The sequence below is a fragment of the Podarcis filfolensis genome (assembly GCF_964270895.1).
Source record: "Podarcis filfolensis genome assembly, chromosome: 6".
NCBI classification, from domain to species: domain Eukaryota; kingdom Metazoa; phylum Chordata; class Lepidosauria; order Squamata; family Lacertidae; genus Podarcis; species Podarcis filfolensis.
In genome coordinates this window covers 23,100,944-23,127,010 of record NC_139609.1, presented here as the reverse complement: position 1 = coordinate 23,127,010, position 26,067 = coordinate 23,100,944, and the positions used below count along the sequence as shown (strand labels likewise).

Here is a 26,067-nt window from a genome sequence, read left to right as displayed (position 1 = left end):
CTAAGTGATGTTGGAGTGGAGTGTTTCACTGAGTCTATGAGCATTATATTTCAATTTGTGACTCCTACCATGCCCACGGGACGCAGGTGGCGCTGTGGGTTAAACCACAGAGCCTAGGACTTGCTGATCAGAAGGTCAGCGGTTCGAATCCCCACAACAGGGTGAGCTCCCGTTGCTTGGTCCCAGCTCCTGCCAACCTAGTAGTTCGAAAGCACATCAAAGTGCAAGTAGATAAATAGGTACCACTCCGGCGGGAAGGTAAATGGCGTTTCCGTGTGCTGCTCTGGTTCGCCAGAAGCGGCTTAGTCATGCTGGCCACATGACCCGGAAGCTGTATGCCAGCTCCCTTGGCCAATAAAGCGAGATGAGCGCCGCAACCCCAGTCGGCCACGACTGGACCTAATGGTCAGGGGTCCCTTTACCTTTACCTTTTACCTTGCCCACAACACTCTAACCACTACATAACATTGCCTCTCAGATTTCAAGTCTGAGACTTTTACAACACATTTACTGAACTCCTACTGAAGGAATATTATCCATGCCATAATTCCTCTCTGTATTTCAGAAGTGGTTACTTTGAAGTAATATCAAATTGCGTGTGGCACAGTTCTCCCCCGCCCCCACATCTTTTAAAAGAGTCATGTAATGCAGTGAGCTTCCCCTTCATAGTACTCTCAGGCACAAGATGCATAATTCATCGAAAAAGGACAGAGGAAGTGGCCCTCTGGTGCTGTAAAGTCTGTTTGATTACATGCCTTCCAACTGCTCAAAGATGTACAAGCCCTTCTCCCCTTATTGTTAAATCTAAGATGTTCCAAATGCTTTCCCTTATGGCTTGATCCACAGCATTGGTTAAAGGAAAGGAGCCATGACCTATATTCATTCCAAAGGAAATTCCAGTCATTAAGGAAACAGCCACCAAACGTTGGGAAGGTGTAGAAGGAAATGAACAATGCAGATGGACAGTACCCGAATTCCCGAATTAAGGTGGTCACTGATGCCCTAAAAAGAGGATAAAATAGGACAAAAAACAATAGCGGATTTGCATAATATTTGCGTGCAGCAATTGATATTCATAGACACACATTTAGAAATACAGTGGATGCTCGGGTTGCGAATGTGATCTGTGTGGGATGCACGTTCGCAACCCGCAGCGTTCCCAACCCGCGTCTGCGCACCTGCGGGTTGCGATTCGGCACTTCTGTGCATGCACAAAGTGAGATTTAGCGCTTCTGCGCATGTGTGAGCGCCGAAACCCAGAAGTAACCCGTTCAGGTACTTCTGGGTTTCGGCGGTCCGTAACCCAAAAAAATGCAACTTGAAGCATCTGTAACCCGAGGTATGACTGTAATTACTATGAACAGTAGAAAACAATACATCTCACCCAACTTGGGAAACCGTCAACAGGCGACTTGTGTCACATCCACACCATAGCTTTAAAGAACTTGTATATGATTTTAGCAGTCATGGCACCTCCCAAGGAATCTTGGGAACTAAGTGTGCTAAGAGCTGTAGCCCTGTGAGGAGTCTCACAACACTCAATATCCTTAACAAACTACAGTTCCCAGAATCCTTTGGCAGAAGCCATGTCCATTAAAGTGGTATAAGATAGCTTTAAATGTATGTTGTGGATGTGCTTAACTGCTGATGGTCAACTTTAAGGCCCCTTGTGCAGTGATGGCTTTTTACTGAATGATTATTTGCTGTCCACATACAGTGGTACCTCGGGTTACATACGCTTCAGGTTACATACGCTTCAGATTACAGACCCCGCTAACCCAGAAATATTACCTCGGGTTAAGTACTTTGTTTAGGATGAGAACAGAAATCGTGCTCCGGTGGTGCAGCGGCAGCAGGAGGCCCCATTAGCTAAAGTGGTGCTTCAGGTTAAGAACAGTTTCAGGTTAAGAACGGACCTCTGGAACGAATTAAGTACTTAACCTGAGGTACCACTGTATTTGCAAACCTGCTGTCTAAAGCAGCACCCATATGCTCTGTCTCTTTCAATTCTATGTAAGAAACCAATCTTTCCCTGGTGTGACAAGTTCTTAGGTAAGGTAAAGATAAAGGACTCCTGGACAGTTAAGTCCAGTCAAAGACGATTATGACGTTGCGACGCTCATCTCACTTTCAGGCCGAGGGAGCCAGCATTTGTCCACAGAAAGCTTTCTGGGTTATGTGGTCAGCATGGCTAAACCACTTCTGGCGAAACGAGACACCGTGACAGAAGCCAGAGTGCACGGAAACGCTGTTTACATCCCGTCGGAGCAGTACCTATTTATCTACTTGCACTGGTATACTTTTGAACTGCTAGGCTGGCAGGAGCTGGGACAGAGCAATGGAAGCTCACCCCGTCGTGTGGATTCAAACCGCTGACCTTCCGATCAGCAAGCCCAAGAGGCTCAGTGGTTTAGACCACAGCTCCACCCGCGTCCCATATTAGGTATAAGGCTCCACACAAAAGTTTCCATTCTTCTTAGTAGTGGATTTTGTTCAGCCTACACTCGAGTAGGACCCTGGCAGAAACACATGCCCAACTGGCATGTTCTCTCCCTCCTGGTCGATTTTTTGGGAGCTTCGAAAGCTTTCTTCTGCCCGAACATCACAGCAACCGATGCCAACAGACACCGGCACACTTAAGGATCTGCAGAGTCTGTACAGTTCATGTGACTGACCTCAGCAACTCAGCATTTTGGCTAATCTACTTATATTTACATATAAGCACACACGGAGCACTGCAACATGGCTCCCTCTCTCTCGAGCATCAGATAGCAAAGAAAAAAAAACACAGGACAATAGTCCCACTTCATGGAACACAGTAACACAAACATCCTGTTTCCATCACTTCCCACTCTGTGGAGTCAAAACACATACAGTCATGTGAAAGATAACAATCCAATTACTGCAATCATGGAGCAGGAATTCTAACACATAGTGGGAACACATGTTGTTTCAGACATATACCTGCTGCCCCTTCTTATTCTTTCTCTTTGGGCTGGACAGCTCTTCAGACAGAGGACAACTTCAGAGAGAGGTCTGTCCTCCACAAAGCAGGACACACAGCCATCCTGAGCTGAGTGGGTAAGTGCTGGTTACTGCTCACCTGTGTGTGCCCAGATTCATTCTCTATGCTTTTCCAGACCCATTTTAGTTTTTTATAAATTTACAGTATGTTCACACTGCATTCCACGAAAACTTCTTGAGATGGTTTTAAGTAGCAATTTGGAAACACCACCACATACACAAAAAATCTTTAAGCAGCCCAGCCCCCCAATAATAAATAAATATTAGAAACAGCATAAAATGAATATTCATGTTCCAAAAGTTTGGTAGAGTAATTTTATTTTATTTTTTATTTGCTTGCATAGGGAAACATGATAAGAAGATGAAAGCGCTGCCTCTCACCAGCAGTCATTTGTGTGTGTGTGTGTGTGTGTGTGTGTGTGTGTGTGTGCCATTGCCATTTCCCCTCCGAAAATGACATAGTGGGGGGAAGGCAGACGGTGGCTGCTGGCAGGAGAGTTTGGCAATTCAAAACTTTGGGTCAGCCTTACTTAAAACCAGCTCCTTGAATTGGGGCTCACAACCAGTGAAGTTGTTTTAAACCTCCTGGTACAATTTATTTGTGGTGTACTATTCCAATTGATCACCAGGGAGCTACATAGTGGACCAGCTGGAGTTGCCTAGCTGTCTTACAAGATTTGAAGTTATGCAGGCCATTATTATATAAGGCGTCTTCCAGGATTAATTTAAAGAGGGGAGCCAGGTGTGTAGTGTAAAGTCTCTTTCAATATGCAGCATTATCTTGTGTTAAGTAGTCAGTCACCTTGTATTGTCCTTGCATATCTGACCAAGTAATAGAGTCAGTAAGAAGGTCGCCTTTTAAATTTCTGTAAGTGTATGTCTTTGCTTCAGCGTAAGTTAGCCAACAGCCACTTTTTCATAGTTGCTGCTGGAGATTTCAGTCAGCAGGCTGGGCACAATTCTCTCTTTCTATTCTGAGTATTAAAAGGTGAAATGTCTTTAACCCTAGCTGCATTTCCTAAATGCATCAAATCCATCTTCTGGCCACAACACATACACCCCATTGACTTTTTCCTGAGAGTTTCATAGGTACATTTTAATGGCACAACTGGACTCCCAAACTGCCCATTCCACATTTGTAAAACCTTTCTGGGCTTTTTCAGAGGCAGGTAACGCAGCCTTAGCTGACAGCAGAGTCCATCTTTTGCCATCGAATGAAGTAGAGATTTAGAAGACTAGCAAACAGAACTGGGCTACAATTCTGTACACATTTAATTGGAAGTAAACACCATTAAGAGGGCAAGAATAGCCTGCCAGATCATCCCAAATGCCCATCTAGTCCAGCTGTCTATTCCAGTTTAATAAAGCTAACATGGGGAGGCACCTCTGCTCTGGAGAACCAAGCTGCCTCCCCCCCCAACAACAACAACAACAACAACAAACCACCTTACCTCTCTAGGAAGCTGTCTCTGTAACTTAACCCTTAGAAGGCCAAGCAGCGTAAATAGATAACCATCTGGGAATTTAAGCTTGCACAAATCTTTGCTGTTTTGAAATGTTGTTATCTCTCTCTCTCTCTCTCTCTGTACTTCTTTTTGTAACTCTGTGAAGTACTTATTTGGAAACATTTTTATTGCATGGCATATAAGTTGTCTAAAGAAGGGTGTTATGTACTGAGTTGAATAGGATCCAAACTGCAGCAGTCTGATTGGTCCTAGAACAATAGGATCCAAAAGGCAGCAGTCTGATTGGTCCTAGAACAATAGGATTCAGAATGCAGCAGTCTGATTGGTCCTAGAACAATGCAGCAGTATGATTGGTTGGCAGGAACCACCCAATCATGCTGCAGATAAAAGTGAATCCACAACCTGATTGGCTTACAGTAGAATTCCGGAATTAGCCAATCATGTGCAGCCCATTGTGTAAATAATGTATATAAAGCAGATACTTTGAGGGGACATTCATTCATTCCTCCTCATCACTATGAGCTGAATAAAGAGCATGAAATCACTTTGCGACTCTGAGTATATTTCAAAGTGTTTTCTTAATTATAGTTTATTTTTAAAATGATATAAACTGCTTGGAGACTTATTTTCATCGCACAGTACATACATTATCTTTTTATTTAAAAAAATAGGTTATAGTGTCTGTTTCTATGCTTCGTTTTATGTTTTGACTACTACGTTCTGTAAAATATGTTTTTAGTGCTGTACACGACTCAGATCTTTTGATAAAGGGCAGTATAGAAATCAATCAATCAAACAAACAAACAAACAAACCACAACATTGGTAGGTATGCAGGCTACACAAGCAATTAACACTGAGCTCCTTGGAGTGAATAGGCAGAGTATAAATTGAATAAACAACAACATAGACAATTTAATGTGGGCAGAACTCTTTCCCACAACACCAGGTATGAGAATATTCATTCACCTGGGTTTCTTATGTAATAAATGAAGATTTATGATCCGGTGGTGAAGAGCTCTGCGAGAAAGCTTTGCTTTTGATGTCTTGATGAGAAGCCACTGGGCAATTTTCACATGACATCAGTGTAAAAGTCACAGGCCTGATGAGGAAAAGTGCCTTTTGTCTGCTGCTCATGATGCTAATTAAAATCTGATATCCTATTTTGAACTGACCTCGCAGACACAAATCTCAAACAATAGGAGAAAAGATGAATGATTTGATATCCCTGGCGGAGAAATGTACAGCTTCTGATGTAGACTAACCCTGCGAGAAGCTCCCTTCTTCTTCTTACAACTGGTCCTTTGTGAAAGCTGAACTAATTATAAAGGAAAGCTAGAGCTTTGAGATTGGAGGCAGGGATCCTTATAGCTTTTGGCTAGTCTCAGCGTTTCCATGCAATTCCGATAACCAATTAATCATACTGACAGGTAGGCTTCCAATGATTTAAGTAGCTGCAAAAATCTCACCCCCATCTGATAGCAAATATCTCAGGTTGGGCCAACACAGACAGGAGACAGAAACAGAAGAATGGGCTGCACCATTTCTGACCACAGACGTGGGGAGAGATGCTGTTTTTTTTGTTTTTTAAAGTACCCTCATATTTAAAAAGTCCTTGCATGCAACTAGAAATCTAGCACACAAGGGAGATGTTCTCTATCCCACTCCCCTTTTTGGCTGGGAACATTTCCTATTTGCAAGGAGTTGTGATCATAGTCAAGTATTTGAAAAGGTGGCCTCCTCTCAAATTGGTACAGTCCATTTTGTCACCTCATTCTACCCCAAGCACATCCCAGGCATTACTCTTGCTCTTCATTTTAAGATTTGGAAAGCCTGATCATGCGCACATTTATTTTGGGCAGACTGTTGCATAAGACTGGGTGGTGGTGGAGGTCATGATGCTCTTTAAAGAAAAGAAACTACAGGTTCACTATCCCTGACCTAGAACTTACCGTATGTTGGTTTGTACATCACCTTTGAGGCCTCATTGAATAGGAAACAAAAGATAACTGAGAAATAACATCAATCTCAGGGCCAGGAATCTGTCAGAGGATAGGGGATGAGTGACAGGCAGGCTAGAACTCAGAATTACTCATTGTAGTAATTATGTGTTGAGATCTAGCCTGGTAAGTAACAATCATGCTATCACACTGTTGACACTGGGTGAACGTTAATAATATTTATTTTAAACAAATTCATGGAGGTTTGGTAAAATGATTAGGTTTCTTCTTTTTTAATTCTTGAGATATGATGATTACAGTACATATTAATGGAAAACGTTGCTTGCAGGTAATTATCGCATTCAGGCAGGCGAGGAAATGAATATGTGTAATTATCTTATCGGCTCCTGTTCAAGATGTACTTCAGAAAATGGTCCTTCTGGGTCAGAGAAGGCCCCATGCCCTGTGGTTAAAAAAGTAATTTGTGAATGTCTTGTAAAAACTTAGAGCTTGTGTGCACATTATGTTTTAGTGCCTTCACATTTAGGTTAGAACAGTGGTTCTTAAAACTTTTATTGCATTGAGGACCATCCTTCTGGTTTGCTTGTGGATTACCATGTTTTCTTCTTTTATGGCCAGAAAACAGGAAAACACATTTACGGCTGTCCAGTTTTTTTGTGTGTGTTTTTTTTTAAATCAACAATTATGTTGTCTGTGTCAAAGAAGGGTCTTCAAAATTTCTGGTACAACTACCGTACCTAAGCTACTCAGAAGACAAGGCATTTTCATTTTATCTTGACAACCAGCATGCCCATGGAGACTTATTATTCCTCTGCTGGGAATACGTTGGTTGAGCTACAATGCCCATGCTGGGTTAAGACATTTTTCTGACTGTATCATTGTTTAAATTGTGGTTTTTATTGTAATTGAATGGGATTTTAAACCAGGCATAGGCAAACTCAGCCCTCCAGATGTTTTGGGACTACAACTCCCATCATCCCTGACCACTGGTCCTGTTAACTATGGATGATGGGAGTTGTAGTCTCAAAACATCTGGAGGGCCGAGTTTGCCTATTCCTGTTTTAAACCATCCAGGGAGCTGTGTTCTAGGCGGGGGTGCCAACTTGAATAAAATATTGAGGGGGCCCAGGGAAGCCCTGCCCTGCATAATCAATCACAAGGCGTGACACATGCACACCAATTGAATGGCAATACTCATCAACTTGGCTTGGCCTCTCAAATATTTTATTGGGGGGTGGGGTGGGGTGGGGACCTCAGCCCCTAGGAGTTGGCTCCTATGGAATGTGCTAGTTGGGGCTGGTGCGTTTTGTGTTACAGAAAATTCTGGTGGGTGCCAGATTGCCTAAAGCCAATGTAACTAGTTAGGACTGGGGACACAATGCTAGCCTAGATGGACCTTTCATCCACTATTGAAAAGGATATTGTAGAGTTGGAAAAGGTCCAGGAAAGGACAACCAACATGCTCAAGAGGGTGGAACAACTCAGCTATGAAGAAAGGTGGCAGCATTTGGGGCTCCTGGGGGCTGAGGTCCCTTCACACACACCCAATAAAATATTTGAGGGGGCACCTTCAAATGGTGCCATTCAGATGGTGTGTGTGTACTGCATATTGTGATCGATTATGGGGGGAAGGGTTTACCTGGTCCCCCAATATTTTATTCAAGTTAGCACCCTTGGCACAGTCAATGGGCTGATGGGAGTCCACCAACATCTGGATTATACCAGGTCTCTGGAACCTGGGTTACACGCCTACAAGCAGACCAGGAAAGCAAATAGGCATCCCTCCTGCTGCCTCCAGAGTACAGTAGACTCAGAGGTTTTTGCTGTCAGTAGAGACTATTCCGCCAGTCTAACACAAGAACAGGTCCTAACATGGCTACTCTTCTGTAATATTCCAGAAGGAATTTAATAATGCGTGTGATATAGTTTCACAGTTAAAAAAGTTCAGTCCTCTGTCAAGAAAAGAAGCTGTGTACGGGATTCAGAAAGGAAAGGATGAAACAGAAAGCAGAGCACATTGTCCTCCTCAGTTCGTGTAAGGTGAAAGATGAAAATATATTAATACAGACAGGGAGTGTATCGCAGACAAGGACAGAGTGGGCTTTCAAGCAACAAGTAGAGCGAGGCATGGATATGAGAGCACTGCCAGAAAAGCACTGTGGCTGCAAGGCTTAATTAGGGGATATACCTGATCATCTACGTGCTGCTTTGATTTCTTCTGTCCTGCAAGAGAATGGCAGAATGGGGGAGGGAGGGAGGGGGGAGGGAGAAGGCATAGGGCACCCCCCCACACCTGAGTCGACTAGAGGAGCAGTCTAACTACACCGAAGGAAGCAATTCACTGCAAAGGAAAGACTCCCTGCTGCTAGAGACTTACTTCTCTCAGAGAATCTCACTCCACTTCCTCAAGCTTATGTGAAATAGCAAAGCTGGTATAATGGAGAGGGCATCAAATGTGACTTGGCTGTGATGCCTTGGACAACCCAAGGCTGATTCTACTTTATAAGGCTCAGGATAAAATAGAATATCCTCACTTAGGCACCCCAAGCTCTTTGGAAGAAGGAATACAATACAACATAAATGAGAACGTATAGCTGGGCTCATGAGTCTCATCCCATTTATAGAGATAGCCAAAAAGCAAGTCTCTTGCAAGAACTGGGATTTCATGCACACTCTCTCCAGATTTAAAAATAATGGTTTTAGTTTACTTAATCACTTTATTTTAAAGCATTTATATGCTCAGTGCCATTTTTCTAGAGAAAGAGGTGCCGGAACTCACCATGAACACCTCCCTTGTTCTCTTATAATGGCAATGACTCCCACCTGAGAGGTGCCGGAACTGAGTTCTGGCAAGTTCTTGCTGGAAAAAAAATTCTGTATACAGTAATACCTCCGCGAATGTCCGCTTTGTCTAGCGTCCACTCCGGCGAATGTCTGCGGCAAACCTGGAAGTACCAGAACGGGTTACTTCTGGGTTTGCCGCTTGCACATGTGCAGAAGCACAAACCACTCCTTGCGCATGCGCAGACGCGGCACTTTGCCCTGCGTCCTTCTTGGCTAGTGGCTGGGGCTCCGGAACAGATCCTGTCCGCAAAACGAGGTATGACTGTATACCGCTTACGATTTCAAAAATCTCAAAGTGACATGCAGCCTAAAAAGAAACTTGTTAAAGCTCAGAACATACGCTTTTCTCTCTCGCACAATCTCCCTTTCCTTCTCTCCCCCCCAAATCTCTCTCACACTACAAATGCGAAAACATTTGTGAAAATCACTCATCTCCTCTTTCCCCACCTACCGTTAAGAAGCAGAAATACGGAGACCCAAGGGATTCAAGGCAGATTTCATACTCAGCACTGGAATCACGGCAGTCTCATCAACAACAGTGAGGAAGAAGAGAGAGCTCACGTAGTATGTGTGTATTACATCTTTAGAGTAAAGGTGCAGGGTAGGTCTATCCCAATACTAGATACTTAAACTTTATGTGCTGTCTGTGTTCTAGCTTTACATTGCAATAACAAGTAGAGTATTGGGGGAGGGTGAGTGAGTGTTAACCACATTCCTCTTGTCACAAACATAGGTGCAGCCAGGGTTTATGTTAGTGGGACAGGACACCCACCTAACACCATCCTCTGTCTGGCTCTATTTTGCAGATTTGGAATGAAATGTCTCAGCAACAGTTGTTTTAAATTACTTTCTTTGGACCCCGAGTGCTCAGAAAAATCTGTCAAAATCTTTCTACAATTTCTACTTTTAATTAAGTATTTTTATTTATTTACTTGATGGGGAGGAGCAGCCCTCCTCTGCCCCCTGGCTATGCCCATGGTCATAAATAACTCTGCCAATCCCCACCCCCTTGTCTTCCTTTCCCCCATCTCCCTCCTTCGCTTCCTTCTTCTCTTTTCTTTATACCTGGTCCTGCCTCCCCCCTTTATTTTATTTAATAATGACAGAAACCACCACAAAGAAAAATAACATGCTATACAAAGCAGCAGATGCAGATATATCACAGAATAAAAGGTTATACAATGTGCGTAATGCATTACTGTGCCAATGCAGATCTCTGTTTCTCAGTCTCTCTCTCTCTCTGACTCTCTCTTTTTCAGGTGTTCATCAGAGTTTACCAAGGATCAGTGTTGCCTGCGGATGTTCTGAGTGGCAAAACAAACCTTGTAACACAAACCTGCTATGAATATGAAATCATGACTTCCCCGTCTGAATCAGAAGTTTCAAATACTGGTCTCTCTTGTTAACATGACTAATAAAGTCATACCAGAATGCCACAGATTTATCTGTTTTGCCTCTGGTCTGTTTTGCCTCTTTCTTCATTCAAAGCCCATCTTTCTGTGAAGCCTCTGACTGACTCTTGTAATCATCACCCCATGCCCTGCTCTGCAACCAAAAGGAAACCTAATGTTTGTGCAACATTTCCCCACATTCAGACCTCGTTCCCCTTCTCCCATTCCACTTTCTTATTAAAGAATTAATTGCATGGGTTTCTGCCTCATCTTTCTGCAACAAGCGCACCCAATTTGTCACCCTTATCTCTGCCCATGGGTGTCTGCAGAAATAATTTTGGTGGGTGGGATGGAAGGGTTATGGCATGTTTACTCTTTCTATGACTCAGCCCCACACAACATAACATGGTGCTGATGAGAAGCAATGAGAAACGTTATTGGGCTGTGTCTATTTGTGATTTACTGTATTATGTGGGATTACACCTTTCAGGACCACCTCCTAGCAAATTGTCTTATTTGCCCATTTAACCATAACAGAGTAAACCACAAGAAAGACATACAGCTTCAATTTGTCCATTGAACAATATTGGAGTTCCCTAAACCTAATTAAAAAACCCTCAAGGATAAGTTTCACACCTTTTACACAGAATCTGCTTTGTATGTAGTGAATGCCAGACATTTTTGCTAATGCTTGCTTATTGGTAAGATAAAGGAAAGCATGATATGATGTGGATCATTCTTTAAACAAGAACTGGAATCGTTGAGGGTCTTGGTCTCAATGTTCAATCATGTCTTTTATAAATTTCCCCATAGGATTGGCCATCAACTTTTCCCCATGGGCACTCAACAAACACAAGCTAGACAATCAGTCTCCGTTCACTGTTGAACAGGGCCATGTCTTCACCCTGTACAAAGTGCTAAAGCGCCGTTCAATTATGCATGTTGGAGCTGGAAGTGAAAGTGCTGTAACAGTGGGAAAGTAGCAGGAAACCATTGGGTGTGTTCCAATAGTTCGGTAAGGTTCTCCTTGCATATGTCACACAATCATGGCTGTATTTATTTGGTATTTTTGGCCACAACTCATGCCAAGCAACAGATCCATCTCCAAAGCTTTCAAATACTGGATAGCTCAGTTGCTTAGAGCATGGTGCTGATAACGTCAAGGTCGCAGGTTTGATCCCCTCATGAGACAACTGCATATCCCTCCATTGCAGGGAGTTGGACGAGATGATCCTCAGGATCCCTTCCAACTCCACAATTCTATGATTCTGTGAAATTTGCAAATTCTTGAAGAGAATTGGCACAGTCTTGAAAGCGCATCAGTGTGGTACATCTGAGACAGATGTAGTTTCAGCAAACTGTAAACAGGTTGGTCTTCTTCCCGGAAACAAGACCTAAGGAAACCCAAATAGGGAATGTAGAGGACTGCAGGGAGAACTCTTCTGTGGATTGGTTGGCACCCCCCCCATTTTGTGGTTTGTCTGGGTGCTTCAACTTCAACATCATCTGCCAGTTTCTTACTCTTCTATATTACTGTGCTAAAAGTCCCTCCCTTGCTTCCCTGAGTTGTTCTGTTATCCACAACAATTCATACATGTGAAAAATTGAGCTGCTTACATCCCTACAGAAAGCTATGACTTCAGGCATGATAATACAGGTCCAAGAGCATTTCACTATACACAGTTTTCTAAAATATTCTCATTGGTTAGCATACACTGATATTTTTTGACAGGACTTGTATATTGTTCTCTTCTCTGGCCAGTAATATGAGGGGTACAGGGCAACGAGGCCTGCCAACTCCTATTTAATTCTCACAGTAGCCCTGTGAGATATAGAACCTGCCTGAGACCCTGAAGTCTGCCCTATTTTGGAATCTCCTGGTATAGACTAAAACCCTCGCAGCTGTTGCTTGCATCGTTCTGAACCATTGCCCAGCGGAGAAAGGTAAAATTGGCAACATGACTTAAAAGGCTATCCATTAGGATCATCAAGTGGAATGCAGGCAGGATTAATAAGGTATGATCCATTACAGTAATATGACAAGGGAAGATGGAATATATTGTGTAATGCTCTGTACATGAATTATACACTGTTCATTAGGGGACCGGTCTAAAGCTATGAAGTCAATGGAAAGACTCATTGACCTCTTTGGGAGTCTGGACAAGTTCTGTAACATCACTAGATTCATAGCTACTGGGGGAAGTGTGTCTAGAGTTCTACAATGGAAGCAGTGTTTTTAAAATGTATGATCATTGCTTTTAAATCACTGGGATATAATTAGGTAGTCTGGCTAAATGCATTCAATACTGTATTGATTTTAAATTTCCTGCAAGACATTTTTACTATGCTACATACAATTATATAGCTAGATATCGTCATTCTCTCAGGTTAACTGTGTTGAGTACCTGAGGTTCCCCTGTTTTCCATTAGTTAAATCTCTGAGTAGGTTTGGATTCGTTATGGATCTATCATATTTGCATCTCAACCTTCCATCCAAGATAGTGTAGATTGCAGAAACCATATACTTCCAGATGTTGTTGGACTACAACTTCCATCACCTCTGACCGTTAGCCATCCTGACTGCAGCTGATGGGAGTTGGAGTCCAGTAGCATCTGAAGGGCTATAATATCCTCACCTCTAGTATATGGTTGTCTCATTTTATCTGATGATGACAACCCTGTGAGATCGCTGAAGGCCAACCTTGAACCTTGTCTCCCAGTTTAGCACTCCATACACTAAACTGAACTAGTTTTCTTGATGTAAAGTCTTGGAAAAGACTTGTGTATAGATGTTGTTTCTGTTGGGAGTCATGCAGCAACACTTACAATAAGTTACACAAACCAGTCAGGGTGATAGGCAGAAAGACAGCCTATTCTTTCCTCACAAATTCCTTCGTAAGTAACTTCATGTTTTTATACCCTGCCTTTTTCCCTGACGAGACTCAAGATATGCCAAACTCTTGACAGTTTCTGTATGAGGTATGATGTGAACACCAGTTGGTTCATCTGTGAGTGATGGCTGTTCTGAGTATAATGTCATTTAGCTACCTTCTTGCATGGGCCCATGTGGGGCATTGGGAGGGGGCAAGACATTGCAGAATCAAGTCCCACCTCTTCCTTCATTTTGCAATGACATTCCACAGAACACTTTACAGCTAAATCGCAAGCATGTTTTACTCATAAGTAAATAGCACCAAGTACAACAGGACAAGTGTCCTTACAGATAAATCTGTTTGTGATATGTCAACCAGGTTTTTGGTTGGTTGGTTTTTTATTCCTAGAACTCGGATTTTACTTCATTTATTTACTGAAGGCTCCACTAGAATGTTGAATGGCAGCCTGTCTCATTCTTTGACACAGATAAGAAGGAGGGACAGATATTCCCAAATCCCATTAAGGAACTGAGTCTACTTTTCCTCCCAAAGTATTTAGCTAGTTCATGGAATCAAGACTGCACATCTTGCAGCACCATGATCTGCCTTGTGTCTATTAAGCTAATCTCAGCTCTTATGATTTTCTTGCCTGCAGCAGCCTTGATGCATTCATTATATTTGGGGGCAGTGTAGAGTCCATGCTAAAAATAAATTAGTGCATCCAAATCCTACACCAACACCCCCCACAAGAATCCTGCTTTTAAAAAATTATGCAGTCAAGCAAACTTGGTGCATGTATTTGCTTATCTTACATAAATCTTTTTCTGCCCTTTTTGCTCCTGTGCAGAAAACTCTGAAAATCTAATAGCAAGAGAAACCGTTTTTAACAGATCTGTCTTTCCAGCATAAAATCACCTACTGTGACAGGGAACAGATTTCTAGGTCCTCCAGCAGAAGGTGTCCAACATCACCTCATAGCTGGAGATACCAGCGACTGTACTGGGGGCCCTTTGCACACAAAATGTGCTCCACTACTAAGCTATGGTCTCTCCCCTAGTTAACTACACCTCTTGCCGCAGTCACTGAAAATGCTAAGGAAGGATTGTGTTTTCATGGAAAACCCAGGTAAAAACGGAAGAAGAAGAAGAAGAAGAAGAAGAAGAAGAAGAAGAAGAAGAAGAAGAAGAAGAAGAAGAAGAAGAAGAAGAAGAAGAAGAAGAAGAAGAAGAAGAAGAAGAAGAAGAAGAAGAAGAGGAGTTTGGATTTGATACCCCGCTTTATCACTACCCGATGGAGTCTCAAAGCGGCTAACATTCTCTTTTCCCTTCCTCCCCCACAACAAACACTCTGTGAGGTGAGTGGGGCTGAGAGACTTCAAAGAAGTGTGACTAGCCCAAGGTCACCCAGCAGCTGCATGTGGAGGAGCGGGGACATGAACCTGGTTCACCAGATTATGAGTCCACTGCTCTTAACCACTACACCACACTGGATCTCCAGGACAAACTGGAACAGACCCCTATCTGAGAGCAGTTGCCGGAGAGAGTAGGCAATGGTGAGTTAAATAGATGAATGGTCTGACTCAGTTGAATACAGACTCCTGTGTTATGTCCTTATGTGCTACTCAGTCACTGCCCCCTGTCCAGGCCTTTGTAGGTGGATGTAGTATTTCAACTCCCAACTCAGTTTTTGCCAGTCTTTTAACATTCCTCAGATAAAAATAAGGACATTTCCAGCTCCCCCCATAACTGACCCTCCTTGACCCTTGTTATGTATTCGGTGGTCTGTGTTTGCCTGAGCTTGAGTCTGGACCGAGGATTCTGAGCCCCTGTGTTCTGATTTGGTACATGATATCCAATCACAGAACATTTCAGGATTTGGCCCTCTGCCATGGGCCCTGAACCTGAGAGTCATGATTCGCAGCTTGGAAGTTTAGACAGCCAATCAGCTTGGGAGTGAGAGTGGCCCAGGCCTTCGGAAATGTATACAAGCAGTTGCTTTGTCCCTGTTGTTCAGTTCTGTTAATTCAAATCAGTGGTACCTCAGGTTAAGTACTTAATTCGTTCCGAAGGTCCGTTCTTAACCTGAAACTGTTCTTAACCTGAAGCACCACTTTAGCTAATGGAGCCTCCCGCTGCCGCTGTGCCGCTGGAGCACGATTTCTGTTCTCATCCTGAAGCAAAGTTTTTAACCTGAAGCACTATTTCTGGGTTAGCGGAGTCTGTTACCTGAAGCGTATGTAACCTGAGGTACCACTGTAAACGTTCTTGCTGTTATCACTGTGTCTTGCCTCATGGGAACCCACCTACACTTAAAAAGAAACACCCCATTTTTGTGTGTGTCCCCCAAGCACGGTAAATGCCACTGCCACTGCTCTAAGGGGACACAGCACACACGTCCTCCACTGTCCTGAGAAAACCCATTAATCCCGATTTCATTTCATTTTATTCTTTGGTAGATTTACAAAAAACAAAAACAGATAACAATAAATAAATTTTAGAATGCAGCAAAATTAGATGCGGATGCACAAAGCTTTTTTTATTATTATCAAGTTTTCCAGTCTGCTTCCCATTTCTTCCCGCCCAAGGTGGCACTGCCCTCTGCCTGCCCCTCAGAGTTGGCACATCACATCCCATAGGCCTGGGCTGCAGCTCCTCCTTTTCTTCTCCCACTCTGCAACAGCTGCTACTAGCTGCCCAAGGGAGGAGCACTCACGGAAAGGCCATGGTGTTGGAGTGGATGGAGTCAACGGAATCAGTTCACTGTCTTATCCATCTCCAAGCAACTCCCTGGATGTGTGTGCGAAGGTTCTTTGCTGGCAGGAGGCAACGTTCAAGTCATGCCAGTGGCACTGAGACAGGCTTTGCCCCTGACACTTGGCTCTTTCCCTCCCCTGGATCTGGCTCAATGCCTCTAGGTCTCTCCTCAGGATCAAATCCTCCGCTTCCAGATTCTCATCCCAATCTTCTTCCCCCTCTGACCGAACCTAGCAAGACATCTACATGGAAGTCACAACACTTTCCTTCTTTTGAGATTTCACCAGGTATTGCTCACTCTCATGCTTATCTCTTCAATCTTAGAGGCCTGAAACTTACACCAATGTTGGGATTCTGAAGATGCTGAACGCCACACCAGACTTTTACTCCCCTCTCTGTGCAGCAGGGCTGAAGAACTGTGGAATAGACATAGCCTTGCTTCTATCCAAAAAAAGCACACAGTTGAACACTGCCCTTTTGTGCTTGTTCACAATCCCATTCTTTAGGGAGGAAATCTGTTTTAAAGCCTCAAATAATTATGTTCCTCTAATTGCCCCGTTTCAGCATTATGCATTTTCTCATGACACCCTGTTATTAAATTAAGAGCACACTTGACAGTATTCAGACAATGCCTCTAATTTGCACAGAAAGTCTTCTGCAAGGTAGTCCTTTTTTAAAAAAAAACAACGGATGAAGAAGTCTTTCATACAAATGAACTTTTAGCAGCCTCTGGACAATAGGCAGGGGCAAGGCTCATATTTTACTGTTCTCGGCCAATCAGTCAAGAGACATGGAAAACAACCTGATGCCAATTAACAGTTCCAGAAATAAACGGAATAGGTTTAGAGGCATACTTTCCTTTTGGAGAAAATTCAGTTGCAAAGCATGCAGGAAACACGCCTGCAGTTTCATACGTTGGGACTAGTCTTTCTGGATCTGAATGTAGGCCCATACTGTTTCCAAACAGATGCCCCTCAGGACTTAGCATGCAGCAATGTGTTAAAACAGGGGTTGCCAAACTTTTCAGGCCCAGGGCACATTAGCAAACTGGTGAAAATTCTGTGGACGCTACACCCATCAACACCACAACTAAGTGCACATCTCAACTTACTCTATTGGCCACAGTAGAATATCTCTGTCAGCATAGGAGCCAACTCCTAGCGGCCGAGGTCCCTTCGCACCCCCCTATCAAATATTTGAGAGATCTGGGCTTCCTCAGAATTGATGGGCATTGCTATTCAAGTGGTGTGCGCGCGTTGTGTCTTGTGATTGATTACGTGGGATGGGGCTTACTTGCCCCTCCCCCCAATATTTTTTTCAAGCTGGCCCCCCCTGTCCTTCAGGCATAATTGCAGCAGGGGTGGGGGGACCCTGTGGGTGCCACATGAGATCTCCTTGGGCACAGGTGCATCTCTGGGCAGTGCTAAGGCAACATGACACTAGGTATGCTGGTATGCTGTTGTACTGTTATGTACTGAGCCTGGATCCTAGAACAATAGGGAGGTAGGATCCTAGAAGGCAGCAACCTGGTTGGTCTGCAGGAGCCGCCCAATCTGGCTCCAGGAGGAAGTGAATCAGCAACCTGATTGGCCTGCAGGAGCAGCCCAATCAGGCTCCAGGAGGGGAGTTGAATCAGCCAATCACGCAGGACCCATTGTGTAAATAATGTATATATAGCCAGAGGTTTTTGGGGAAAACACACTCACTCACTGTTTACCATGAGCTGAAATAAAGAGCATGAAATCAACACGCAACTCCGAGTATACTTCATGTACCAAATATTTATTCTGCTTTTTTATTATTCTACAAAAGATAATGAGAATAATTTGTTTTTAGAAATGGTGTTTGGAAATTATTAAAGAGGAGAGAAAATGTGGGTAACATCCTCCTGGGTGGGTTTGTCTTAATTTCAAGGTATCAAGAATTTCCATCATTTTAGCAGCCTCACCTCACAGAGCATTTCAGAATGTTAAAATGTGGACAAAGATGAGGAAGCATAAGAGAAAATGGAAGATAAGCTAGGAAGAACAAATTAGAAGGGAGGGACAGGCCGGAGAGGCTGGAAAACCACCTAGGAAAGCCTCAGAAGAGGATGGCTCTGAGCCAGGAGATGGTGGTGTGACATGGAAGATAAGTCAGAGGAGGGTTGGGGGAAGAATGGCTGGATGCTGAATAAGCAACAGGCTTGAGTGAGAGAGAGGAAGAAGAGGCAGAAAGCACTGCAGATGTAGGCCAGGCAGCTGAGGAGGTGAGGGCTGAGGCTGCAGCAGATTCACAGGAGCCTGGCAGTCCTACTGTATTCAGCTCCCCTCCCCCCTTGTCTCCAAGGACTCAGAGTCTTTTGCATGTAGCAGAACAATGAGCCCAGAGGTCTCAGGGCTCCCCTCCCCGATGGAGTTTAAGACTGCAGGGGAAACAGCCGGACAGGGAGGAGACTTAGGGGAAAGTGGGCGGCCCAGATCGTCAGTTCTGGCAACTGCCTTACTGCTGTCAGTCTTATCGTAGATTTCCATGTTGGTATTCTGTTTCCTTGAATAAAGAATCAACTTTACTGCTTGTCTCTGAGTCTCCATGCTGACCTGCAGCTGAACCAGCCCTGTCAGTCAGGCAGACTAGATGAGAGCTTTAAAATATATTTTTCCACTGCCTGACCTTTTACTATTGGCCGTGTTCTTCACCTGAACCCATGGAGTCCTCATCTTCGTCGCAGCAATTCAAGTTGGATTCATTTGATCCAACTTGATGATAGGAAGATATTTGCTGATAGGAAGATATTTGCTATATCCATCCATCAGCTGGATTTTTTTTTTTTTAATGTCAAATGTGTTGATTAGAATGATTTCTGGTGCTATTTGGTGGCAGCAGAAAGTTGTGATGGCACTCTACTTCCTTAGGTGGTAATTCTGGACACTCTTAGGGATCTCATTGGAGGTTTTTATTCATTCATTCATTCAAGCAAGCAAGCAAGCAAGCAAGCAAGCACCCTTACAGTACTCACAACTGAAACTTTGACTCCGGGAAGTATTTGTGGAATGTCTGCTATTGCAGAAACTGATTTCCCACCAGGCAGCTGAGACTGTAACACAGACTGACTTTGAGTAAGTGCTAATGGAGCACAACACGTCCTCTCTTATGGTAAGGGAAGCTGAAGGATTTCATTTGATTTACATTTTGATGTGGGCCAAACTGATTTGCTCCCTTGAAAAGTATGGTGTGGAATTTATTACAGTAATCTGTCAGATACCACATTATGTTCACAATGAAAAAATGCACAGGCATACATTAATATATGCACTGACTTGCATAAAAATATAAAAAATGCATAGAAATTATATATATATATATATATATATATATATATATATATATATATATGTAATTGGTGTTTAGCGCAGGAAAAGGATAGGACTGCTCAATGAAAGGAGATGTAAGAAACAGGATGGTGCCCTACATGTGGTGCCCTAGCTATGAACATGCATGTGTGAACTGGCAACAGAAATGCCACAAAGGAGCTTGCCATTTCTCTGGCTAAGAGGTTCATTTCCCTGAGAACTTCTGATCTGTAATTCTATAGCGGTGAGGTAATGAATGCATTACATAGATCGAACCTTCCGTCCCTGTCTAAGTGCCAATGATAATCTATAGACTAATAATTAGGCGAATGATCCCCAGTCAGTTGAAGTTCTATCAACTTCAGGAGATAATAAAAGCGCCCGAGAGGGAACAGTACCCATGTGACTAAATTAGGGCTAATGATCATGAGCACTTTGCCTGTGATGAGCTGCTTTGTATCCCCACTCCCAACCAAAACTAGAGCGTTCCTATATGCAGTTTGTGGCGAGGAAGCCATGTGGTAATTCACCATGGAATCAGACCTTGATCTTGTCACCACACTGGTCAAAAATGGCAGAGTGGGGAGAGCAGGGTGTTCCAAATAATAATGAAGTATAAGGATGGAAACCCCTCAAATAAGTTGCTGACCACTTTATATAATTAAGAAATATTCTATATATAACTGACGGTGATTAAATATATCATGTAATCCTCTACAATTATAATAATGAAGGATAGACAGTCACCGCATGAAAGGTTTTAGAGTTTAGTTTATTAATTACAGCAAATTTGTGACAGACTAATAGAGACTTATGGATATATACGAGTTGTGAAGGATCACAGTAGATACTTGAGGCATTTTTGGACTTCCTACACTGAATGCTTGCCATATTCTATACAATGAGTGGCATCCATCTAAGCCATATTCAGAGTAGACCCACTGAAATCAATAGTCTTTAATTAATTAATTACCACTATTTTTGGTGGATCCTGCCCTTGAGTATCTAAGCAAGGTCCATCAGACCCAGTCAGAATGGCCAATGGTCAGGAATGGTGGGGTCTGAAGTTCAACAACATCTGAAGGACATTTTGCTCCATCACAGATTACTGATTCCATGTGTCTAATGTTCATATGCAAGTGTGCACGCACACACACACACTGTATATATTTGTTGTTTTGAAATCCTTCAGCTTCCCTTACCATAAGAGAGGACGGAATGAGCAACTGACTCTTCCCTCCCAACCAACATAGTGCATTTGCCTCTGTGGAATACACCATTTAGGAAGGAAAAACATTTCTAATACTCTTCTGCCTACTCCCAAATAAAACAAAATACAGTGGTTAAGAGACACAACATTGATTTTTAACTGGGATGGCAAAATAGATTGAGCCAGTCTCCTAGGACTTCCATGAAGGAATGTGTTGCCCTTCATGTTAGCGAAGTTACTCAAATAATGCTGCTCAGAGACAAAAGTTCTAATAACACTTTTGTCTTTCTGCTTAGCAAGGAGACATGAGACCAAACATACAGAGAAAAAACTCCCTCAGAACTACACAGCCAATTAAAGCATGTGCCACCTCAGTGAAGATTGTGCTAATTTGCTTGGTTGCTAAGCAACACATCTGCTTGCCCACATCTTGGCTAGTTGACCGTAACACTAACAGAATTAACTCTTACATTACAAACTGAATGAACCTTGCTGTTGCATCTACAGCATTTCATGGTGTTTCTAGGGCCTTTATTTGGGGTCCAGTGTATCAAATTCAGCCATTAAGGGGGGCCACTAGGGGCGCATTGGAAGATGGCTGACAATAACATCTCTCCAGCCCACACGAGGTAATTAAGAGGCTGTTATGGGAGTATGCAGCCTCCCTTGTTGCCCCAAGGAAATGGGGAACACTGCCCTTGCTTGCTGTGCCCATAAATCACCCCCGGACTCGAAAGAAGGGGGTGAGGGCACTAGGCAAAATGCCCTTGTGTGTACTCCGGCTCTCCTGGACGCTGTCTCTGATCGCACACTAGCTGCAGCAAATTGGAAATAAACAATTAGAAAGAAGCAAATGCACATATTTCAAGTGAAGAATGGGGAGTAAAGACTGCTAATTGAAGGGACCTCTGTGAAAGAAGAGCGACGGGTCGGATCAACAGGAATATACCATGAGAAGATATTTCAAGGCTCGGTATGTCGGCAGCGGGACTGGATGGGGGGGGACTTCCTTTTCTTTCTTCTATGTGACTAACCAATAATCCCCTCCCACAAGTCAGAACTGTCGCTTAAATGCCCTAAGCTGGATGATTTAAGACTGTGTGGAAATGAATTCTAACCAAAAGCATGTTTTATGGAGATTGAGAAAAGAACAAGAGCTTTTGGGATGACGCAGTAAAAAACAGAGTCGCCATGTTGGCAAGTTCTGTCGAAAGATTTATGACCGGGAGGAGGAATGGATTTGTTTTCATACTGCTGGCGAACCTCCTCAGACGACTAAGAAAGGCGACAGATTTGTGAAGATTAATGATGGTAAGAGTGCTTTTATTTATGGAAGCGATGATATACGGAAACCATCTGGATATGGCTATTGGATGAACGGAAAAATCCACACAGGATTACAATTTGTCTTGACCCGCTTATGGAGACTATCAGAAGACGTCACAAAGAGAAAGGAAAAATATATGAAAATAACAAGATGAGATGTGGAAAACAGTAAGAAAGGACTGGATAGAATTGTGAACATTATTTGGACAGATTTGTGGACATTAAAGCAGCAGCAAGAAGATGATTGGATCCCCCTCGGAACTTGAAATATGGGTACCCCCAACAAAAATTTAAAATTCGGCTTTGTAATTTGGAATTTATGTGATGTGATTTGATTTGATTGGTCGGTTAATAAAAATTATTTTTAAAAAAATCAAATTCAGCCATTAAGTTCACATTTTCTTCTTGAGATGGAACACACGCCTACATGATTAAACCTAAACACAATGGGGTACGTGGCCCTCCAGATATTGTTGAACTCCAACAGTCCGTGTGTGTTGTGAAGAATGTTCCAAAATCATGATTCCATTCCTAATTCAATTACCGGGCATGCCAGACAACATTTTTGAACTACGCGTGTAGGGTAAATGCTTGAGCAGACCTCAGCTATAATGGTGCCTTTAGGGAGTTTTCTTAGCTTAAAATATTCAGAATCAGTTGCCACTCTGAGCCATTTTAATGACTGAACATATAGATAGTTACAGCGAAATGTGACAAGCTCCTTGCTTAAGTGTTATAAACGGCCCCCCATGAACAAGAATAAAAAAATGGGGGGGGGTTTGTACAATACAAAAGGCAACGTGAGTAAAAAATAGATTCAGCTCATCATTTAAAGGAAATTGCCCATACTCAACTCTGGGCGAGTGCCAGAGCCTTGGTCCTCGTACACAAACGACATTGAGAGAATAGCTGGAGAAGCAATTAGTGACAAGGGTTCCTTTGCAAATACAATGGGTTCTTAATGGAGGTTACAACCTTAATGATGTTTGACTTTAATTATTCAGGAGCATCAACAGTTGTGTGAGCAAAAAGAAAAAGGGAAAAAAGTGCACCCCACCACCCTTGGTTTTTTTTGGACGACACTTTCTGATCTTACTGCTGGCTGGATGCAACAGTACTCTTACAGTTCATGAGATAGCTTTTGTTTGGATAAGATCAGTGATCAGAGCAATCAAAGCTGGGGTTATAGCCAATTTTCGAGATGTTGGATTTGGGCATCAAATTCTGAAGCGGAAGCATTGTTTCGCCAACGCAAACCATTTGGAAAGCTGATCTTTTAACTGTTCTGCTTCATTTTACAAAATAATTCTTTTTTCCCTACTGCCATCCTCCAATGGGGTTGTAGAAACAATGAAATATTAGTGACTTCTGGTTGCCAGGCCCCCAAATGAGGCAACCAAAGACTGAGCACAATAGAGATTTGGGGTTGAGAGATCTGTCCCTTGTTCTATATTATCCTGCGTGAGGGCTGTGGATTTCCTCAGACAAAAGCATATGCCTCTACATCCCGATCTGATGCATGCAAGGTGATGATTATGGACTTTATAAGGGCTGCCTCTGAAGACGGTTTGGAAACTTTAGCTGGTGCAGAATTCAGCAGCCAGGTTGCTCACCGGAGCAAGACAGTTTAAGCATAGTACACCGAACCTGGATCGAATGCACTGGCTACCAATTAATTTCTGGGCCCAATTCAAAGTGCTGGTTTTGACCTATAAAGCCTTAAACAGCTCAGGATTGCAATATCTCAAGGACTTCCTCTTTCCATATGAACTTACCCGGACCCTGAGATCATCTTCTGAGGCCCTCCTTCATGTGCCTCCTCCTTGAGAGGTGCAGAGGGTGGCAACACAAGAACGGGCCTTTTCTATAGTGGCTCCCTGTCTGTGGAATGCTCTCTCCAGGGAAGTTCGCCTGGCACTTTCATTATACACCTTTAGACACCAGGCAAAAACATTCCTTTTTAACCAGGCCTTTGGTTGATCTGATTTACATCCTATGCCCTTTTAAAATGAGTTTCCGGGGGGCGGGGAGCTATTGGGTTGCTGTTTTTATTTTTATTATGTATTTTGTGGTTTTATATCTTGATTTTATTCTGTGAACTTCCCTGAGACCTCCAGGTATAGGGTGGTATATAAATTATTATTATTATTATTATTATTATTATTATTATTATTAAATGAGTCACTTCTCTAGGTTTCACTGTTGCTGCTATCAGTTTCCCCACCACCTACCGGTCTAAATTTGCTTGAGGCTATATTAGTAGCAGTATCCACAGAGCAAGAATGTCCGGGAAGCTTTCAAGTCGGCCACTTGTATGCCTGTGTCTCTGGGTGTGCAAATCCATATGATTTTATTTGAGGAAGGCACTCCTGAACTACATTATCTTCAGCAGTAAGTAATGTGATGCCCTCCAAATGTTGTTGAACTACAACTCCCATCATCCTTGATCACTGCGTGTGGCAGCTGGAGTTGATGGCAATTGTAACCCAGCAACACAGAAAAGGAATGAGGTTAGCTATCCATGGTGTAGAGATTTGTGTAGACCCCTGTGATCCAAGACGGTAACACCCATGGTGTGAACTTTTTGGGAGAAACTGGACTGCTTCCTAGGGAGAGTATACCGTATTTCTCCATGTATAAGACAACCCCCTATTTTATTTTATTTTTGAGCTTTTGGGGGGCAATTGTTCTCTCAAAATTGTCAAGCTTTTTCGGGTTGAATGGGCAAACTGCAACCCCCCCCCCCAAACCTGGACATTTGCTTAAAAATGGGGAAAACAACAACCGGCAGTCAGCCAGCAATGGTTGGTGGAACCACAGCAGCTACAGGAAGGTAAGTTCTTCTTCTTCTTCTTCTTCTTCTTCTTCTTCTTCTTCTTCTTCTTCTTCTTCTTCTTCTTCTTCCCTGTGCATTTAGCATGTGTGTACAAGACAACCCCCAATTTTTGACTAAATTTTTAAAGAAAAAACATCATCTTATGCACGGAAAAACACAGTATTTCAGGGGAACTGCTCTTGGCTTCCTCTTTATTTTAAGCTTCTGTTGATGCCTGTGGTGAGGCTGAAGTGTTTTGACCCTTGAGTGAGGACATGATACACTGTAAAGAGAGAGACTCTGGAGTGAGTCCTTGAACTCTTTTTTCCATGCTGTGTTAGTGCTATTACCTTGGAGCTGCCAAAGAGCACAGGTGTGTCACAGCCAAGCATTCCTTTTTGAGTTCTTCTGCTGAAGTTAGAAATATAACAAATTCCAGAAGGATAGGTGGAGCAGGGACGGTTGTTGCTCTAGGTAAAGCTGATTTTGGGTAGAGGGATTCAGTTCTCTCCCTGTTGTTTTTGTTGTAATCTCAAGCCCTAATCAGTCAGAGGAATTGGCCACTCTCCAGGTGCCCGGCTTGAGTTCCTTGTTGATCTCCCCCATCAGCGACTCCCGGCAAGACAAGGCGAGATCCCGGCGATCCTTCACAAACGTGAGAAGGACACACCATCCCTCCTCCCCCCCCTCATTCCCTGGGAGGGGAGAGAGACAGACAGAAATGTATTTACATGCCTTTATTTCTGTCTTTCCAGCAGTACAGAGGAACGTGTCTGCTCTCTCTCACATCAGCAGCAGAGAGAATAACTCCTCCCATGTACTTCTGGTACAGGGTCATGTGACACTCTGAGCTAACATCCGGTGCTCAGTGCACATAATAGACTGTCCCTTGTTCCCACGGTACAGTCCCAAAACATCAACATCCTGTTTGGCTTTCCAGCCATCTGGAGCACTCAGCATCATTGCTCCTTTTTCGTAACAGTTTTATGATCAATGATTTCAGAAGGAAAATATATACATATATTGTAGAGGTGCTCCTAGGAAAGCAACCTGAGAAATTTCAGAAGGATGGCT

General features: G+C 43.1%; 1 long non-coding RNA gene across 1 annotated transcript in view; it reads right to left on the bottom strand.

The window, feature by feature from the left end:
- Positions 1 to 26,067, bottom strand: part of LOC310765497 — a 144,925-nt gene that overhangs the window by 7,660 nt on the left and 111,198 nt on the right. The window contains exon 4 of the long non-coding RNA XR_014549608.1: positions 16,650 to 16,751. This is a non-coding gene — a long non-coding RNA (uncharacterized lncRNA). The remainder of the gene's footprint in view (positions 1 to 16,649; positions 16,752 to 26,067) is intronic.